This window comes from Rhopalosiphum padi, chromosome 2 (genome assembly GCF_020882245.1).
Source record: "Rhopalosiphum padi isolate XX-2018 chromosome 2, ASM2088224v1, whole genome shotgun sequence".
Taxonomy (NCBI): Eukaryota; Metazoa; Arthropoda; class Insecta; order Hemiptera; family Aphididae; genus Rhopalosiphum; species Rhopalosiphum padi.
The window spans coordinates 44,543,067-44,549,554 of record NC_083598.1 but is presented as its reverse complement, the minus strand read 5'-3'; positions in this window follow the sequence as shown (position 1 = coordinate 44,549,554).

Sequence of the window (6,488 nt, the reverse complement as noted above, 5' to 3'; positions counted from 1 at the left end):
TAAATACAAGCCTCCTCTCACTCTCCTCAGACAAAAAAAAATAAAAAAATCGGGTGATATGTTAACACTCGGGAGGGTATTTGAAACATCTCTGTTAAAAAAAAAAAATTGGAAAAAAGTTAAATAGTGTCGTCACAAAATTAGAATATAAAAAAGGCCTGTTCTTTTTTTATATATTATATATAAGGATTAATTATGACGCGTGTGAAGGGATTGGTCATTGGTTGCATGGTGGCAATGATGGAAGGTCGCATTTAAATCTACTAAATTGATGTACTATTCGCGCTAGTCTTTAGACATCATATAATAGTATACATTGTGCAACGTGTACGCTGTACATATAATATGTGTATATATTATATTATGAATGTCAAATATGACTTGCGGCGTCGAAACGCGCAGAAATGGATATATTTTATGAACTTTATAAACAGAATGAAAAAAAAAGATTTTTTGAAATCTACACAGGGAATTTATATTAATATTGTATAATATATAACTCTCGCCCGTTACGTAATATTGTGCGTACTGTATAATATTATACAATATCCTATCTCGTCAGAGTTGAGTCGCGTATTCGTCCTCGTATACGTAACTCGAAAAATGTTACTTATCTAAATTCACATCGCTTTCATTATTTAAGTGGCATTGCAATATCGTCAAAAACTATTTTGGTTTTTACAAACGTGTCTCTTTTAAAAAAAAATAAGCTTTTTCATTTAAATCAATTCAACCAAAACAGAGATAGTAATTATATTAATATCCAGAGCTTGATTTAAGCAAACACCTAAGGGATTAAAATAGTCGCCTGTCTCAATATTTCGTTTAAATTTAAATGGCCTACAAAATAGTATATTATCAATTCAAATATTATTAATATAATTTATAAGACTTATATTATTTTCAGAAACCGTGTACAAGAAAATGCTGCCGTTTCAGGATAAAAAGTATAACTAGAAAAAATATTTATTTGCATTTTGTGAAATGAGGCACTTCCGCGGGCGTTTTTTTTACAACGATAATCACGTAAGGCTCGTGCCAATAAACTGCAACGATCAAAATATCGAATACTTGTATAATATTATCGTAGCTTGAAGTAGTATAGTCATTGCTTTTTTACAGTTTGCCAATATGTGGCTTTTATTTTTAATAAGTGCTCCTACCCTTCATTTAAGTACTGCGCTCCAAAATATATAAATCAGTCTTTGCTTATAATTATCTATTGTCGTCATCATCATATTATTATACGGTCAGTTTTATTAGGTATTTATAAACGATAATATACTATAAACAAAAAACAACCAGAATAAAACGTCTGGTCACATGTCATTGTGTTATAAAATAGTCAAATAGGAATCGAGGAACTTTTAGATAATAATTGATTGATTAACCTTAATTGTACCACTAAATGGACAAAACAAAAAATTTATATAAATATAAAAGTACTTACTATAACACTCTTTTTACACTGTCGTCGTATTTTGTATAACTGTGTGGTCCGTGTTTAGATTTGTTTTTTTTACTTAACACCAAATCAAATAATATTGTTTAGTTAAAACGATTTAATTTCTTGCGTCGATCGGGTTTTTAGTATATCTCATACGTACAAGGTGTTTTAATAGTCCATTTGTTTAGAATTGTTTTGCTCGTAACTGTATAAGATTAATATATGCGAATAATTATTATGTGTTTATCGTGTACAGAAATAAATATATAATGTTAATGTATATAAAGTGTTTAAAGGGGAAGGAGGCTTAAGCCGCTTATCGCTCCTAGTGCTACACCGGTACATATGTAAGACCGAGACAACATAATATACGAGTTCGACGGTATTTGCCGTACTAGTATTTGTATGTATAATATTATTATGCGTGTAATAGTTACAATAATAACAGCAGATTTTTTAATGAACGTAACGGTACGGTCAACCGGATCATTAAAGACGTGTATCATGTGCACGACAATAGTATTAATAGGTAGTGTTTAATCGTCGGTAAGTACCGAGTAGTAGTTGTGTATACTTAGTAGTTAAGTAGACTTTGTAACATAAGCAAAAAGCAATAACCCGTTCTAAATTTTATGCGCGTTAAATCATCATGCGTTATTGACGTTACATAGACGCACAGAATGCTTGCGCACCGCGTGTGTAATAACACGAACAATATTTGAACGCCCCCTTTCTGCGTATGACCCCGAATAAAGCATATTCTAAAACGAGAAGTGATATTTCCGAAACGGATAGTGTTCAACTTTCGTTGAAACAAGTCGAACTGAACGTATTATATTTATATAATATGACTATAATATTCAGTTTTGAAATTTTTTTATAAACAAATCGATTAATAGTTATTCAATTTATCGGCATCTCAATCGCTTAACAATCGAGTTGAAGAGATAAAGCGCTGGAAATATTGTATGTAATTGAATTGTAAATGTTTTATTTTCGATTCAACAACAATTTATAAACGCTCAGGTCCGTACAGACTTTAAACTGATTCTGAACCGACTATAAATAAATAATATTTAACTAGTGTACCTATCATCATACAAGTTAATAGATTTATAACAGCAAAACTCGTTTTTAAAAACTTGCAAACTTGAAAAGTTTTTGTGTTGAAAGTGGTACACGGTTCAGTTTTCCAATATTTATGTGTGTCATCGCCTGGCGATTATCGACGGGAGGATCGTCTGTATTATAAATTTATAATGTCACATATTATTGTCCCGGCAAAGTGTGATTAAAATAAACTATAGTCGTTCGGTTGAACGTGAACAACATAGAATTAACGTGTGTTTATGTGTCGTCGTAAATTGTAACGACGCAGAAACCCAGACGAAAGGATGAGGATACGTTGCAGCTGTAACGCTAAAACGTTCGGCACGTGTAATTCGGGTGATGCGCCAACAACTGACGAATACATTGATGCACAGACCGTTTACTTATTTCTAAAACGTTCCATCTTGTATCGGGGGCTTTTTTTCCTTCCTTTCTATTATAAACTTGAGAACGCGCTTAAAACGACGAAATAAATCTTCCGCCGACATCGTATTCGGCACTAACACGATGATTATTATACTTCTAGAATCGAACAAGCAAAAAAATTACCGAGCACATAATGAATTCGTACGGTGGCAAAACTTTAGCCGTTTCTTATTGCTATTATTTTTTTTTCTCCACTGCGCGCTCGTTACTCCACAGAAAAGTAAACTTCACGCCCATGCTGAGGTATACTATTATTATAGCTGTATATCATATGTGTGTTGTAGTACACACAATCGATATCCGGTTTTCACGTATGGTTTTTACGCATGCATTGGTCTCGTTTCCTTTATATCTACTTCAAAATTTCTATACATACATGATGCATAATCTATCGCGCTACCGACATAATAAAGTAGGTACACGAATGAAAAAAAAAAATGGAAATCAATTCAGAAGAGCGTTTTTTAAGTTATATATAATTTATATTAACTATACCTATGGTTACTTTAATGAAAATATATCGTGTGAGAATAACGAATCGTGTATTTAAAAGAGATTTTTATTTCACCAATTAACTCTGGTAAACAGTATATGCATAGGCGCAATTCGAGGTTAAATGTATGAGGGTGTTAGATAAGGCTTGAAATCGATTACTAAAACAATTTTTAATATCGATAAATATCGTTAAAAATATTTAAAAACAATTAAAAGGGATATCAAAATCAAAAAAGTTTGCTTATGATATTTAAAATATATATTGTAATTGAAAAAAAATAAATCAACAATTTATAATAAATTAATAACCGTATTATAAACAAATCAATTTGAAAATTAAAAAAAAATTGTATTCAACTATAGCCAACGCTCGACAGGTAAATAAAATATAAATATAAGAATAATAATCAACCAAATCGAATAAATAAAAAATAATTTTTAAATTTAAATAAAAATCAGAAATCAATAAAATGATGTAGCAAAATCAATATATTTATATAAAATTTAAATAGATCAAAACTAATATCGATGAGCAAAATTAAAATCAGAATCGAAAAATCTTATTTTGATTCCAAGCCCTGGACTGCTAGATTTATTTCGATTAAAGCGAACTTTGGGAGGCTTCGTCTATCCTCCCCGATTGACAAAATGTAATAATTATTTATAGTAGACAAATCATTATTATTTATTAAATTATCGTACCATAAATTCTTTACCTGTTGTTAATAATATATAACTTTTCAATATATTATCAATGTTTTAATAATTAACGAAATATTTATTTTTATATAAAAACAAACAATACCTTAGAAATAAAAGTATTCGAACGTCTATGACATAATGATTTAATCAATACAAAATTTTCTGACACTATAAAAATGTTGGGGCTGGTAATTACCTCCTAGCCCCCCAAATCGTACATGAGAGCATATGATGTAAGTGACTTCTTAAATTCAATTTTTAACTATAGTCTGTGTTATTAGTAAATTTTACAATTTATTTTAAAATAAAAACATTAAACTGTTAAAAACACATATCCTGCAGTGACACTGAAACATGAAAATTTAATTTTCGTCTTTTAGTGGTTTTATAGGTTACCAAATTGGTAATAACAATGCATAATATTATATCAATAATATGCTAAAACCTACAATGCAAATGATGAATAATATAACAACCTAACCGGATAACCGTTTCTGTTATCATATTCGGACTATTTTCGAATAGCCGTTTTACGCGCATGTACAGATGCGAGAAAACACCGTGGTTATTCACGCTCTATATCATTATATGACAAATAAAATAAGTAAGTATACTTATGGTACTTACTTATTTATTAGTAGGTGTCGGAATCGATAGGTTGTTTCTAAACTACACGCACCTAAATTTGCGGAATCGACGGGACCCTGATAAATATTACACGTCATAGAGAGTACGACATGCGCGCGATCGATATAATAATATTTTCTGAGTAGGTCCCGGTGCAAGCAGGTGTGGGACACGAAATCTCGGAAAAAAAGACGCGGGCTTAGTCAGAGTAGTAAGTCGAGGCCGGGCTTATATAATTACAGCGTTAAACTACCCGAATTAGTACCTACGAGAGTGTTCGGATGTACATGCATTATAATAATAAGCCAGCTGCTGTGCTGTTACGAAAATTTTATTTTTTTTTTCGTTCCAGGACGAGAGCGACAGCTGCCTGCGTGTAGGTAGGCACTTCACGCGCACGCGCCATATTTGCATGCACGAATTGCGTTTAGGCATGTTTTTTTTTATTCGTTTAATAAGCTAAACGAACAAGACGACAAGTGCCGCACGCCAGACCGTCAAAAGCGCGCTAGTACGACGATGAGTCAAAGCTCGACGGTGTATGACACGAGAGATTTTTTTCCGAGTATATGATATAATAGAATGTGACAGAGATCAATATGCACACCACGGAGACCAGCTCAACGGAAATAACCGTTTGACTTTGATAAACACACAATACCGAAAATTACGTGCCGTCGAGATTTCTAATTAAGGGAGGGAGAAAATAAAACGAAGGGTACGTCGATTGATACCATCGTCAGTGTATGTTGAAATATGGCCGATTCAATCGAAACGAGACCGAGAAAAAACAATTGGGTTTTGAGTTAAATCTATTAGTGACAATAATAAAAATAAAGATAAGTTTTTGATTTATCTACAATAATTCGATGAGAGAAATAGTAGATATTTAGTAGGCTTTAATATACATGAAACGTATATGGCGAAAAAATTGATACGATGATAATAATGATTATCGATCTGAATATTATGTAAAAATACAGGAAATATACAGTAAATAACAGGGTTATATTATATTTTATTGCCTACTACCTATATAAATTATTTCGAAAAGTTTTTACGTTTTAAAATTTTTTTTTTCGTATAATTTGATGTGGTTGCAATTATTTTATATTGATTTTAATTTTAAGTTTAGATGAGCAGACTATAAGAGTGGTACAGTGTTACCCGTAAAATATTGGTTCATCTTCGTCATTCCAGTCATCTAAAATGTAAATATTTATAACTAATTAACTCAAAATACGATTATTTGAATGAATATTTTCATTAGACATTCTACTTTAGGATATGAAATTAAAAATAAGTGTTTAAAAAAGTAAAAATTTAAGAAAACAATTAGATAACAATAAATAAAAAGTAACTTTTCAAAATATTAAATGTGAATCAATCACTTTGTTTCTATCACTCTGTATAATATTATTATCAATATGTTTTAGTATATTCACATGATCATATTAATACTTGACGTATATCTAATTTTGTCATTTTTGGATTAAGATTTACAGTATTTAAATCAATTAGATTATTAACTTATAACATGTATAGTATAAAATTAATTATATGTTTAATATATTTTTTAGGTTCTTCAATATTATATTCTTAACCGATGGGCTAAAAATCAAAATATATTCGTTAATAGTCGGCTGCCGTATGATATAAAAATAAAGATACGATAACGATT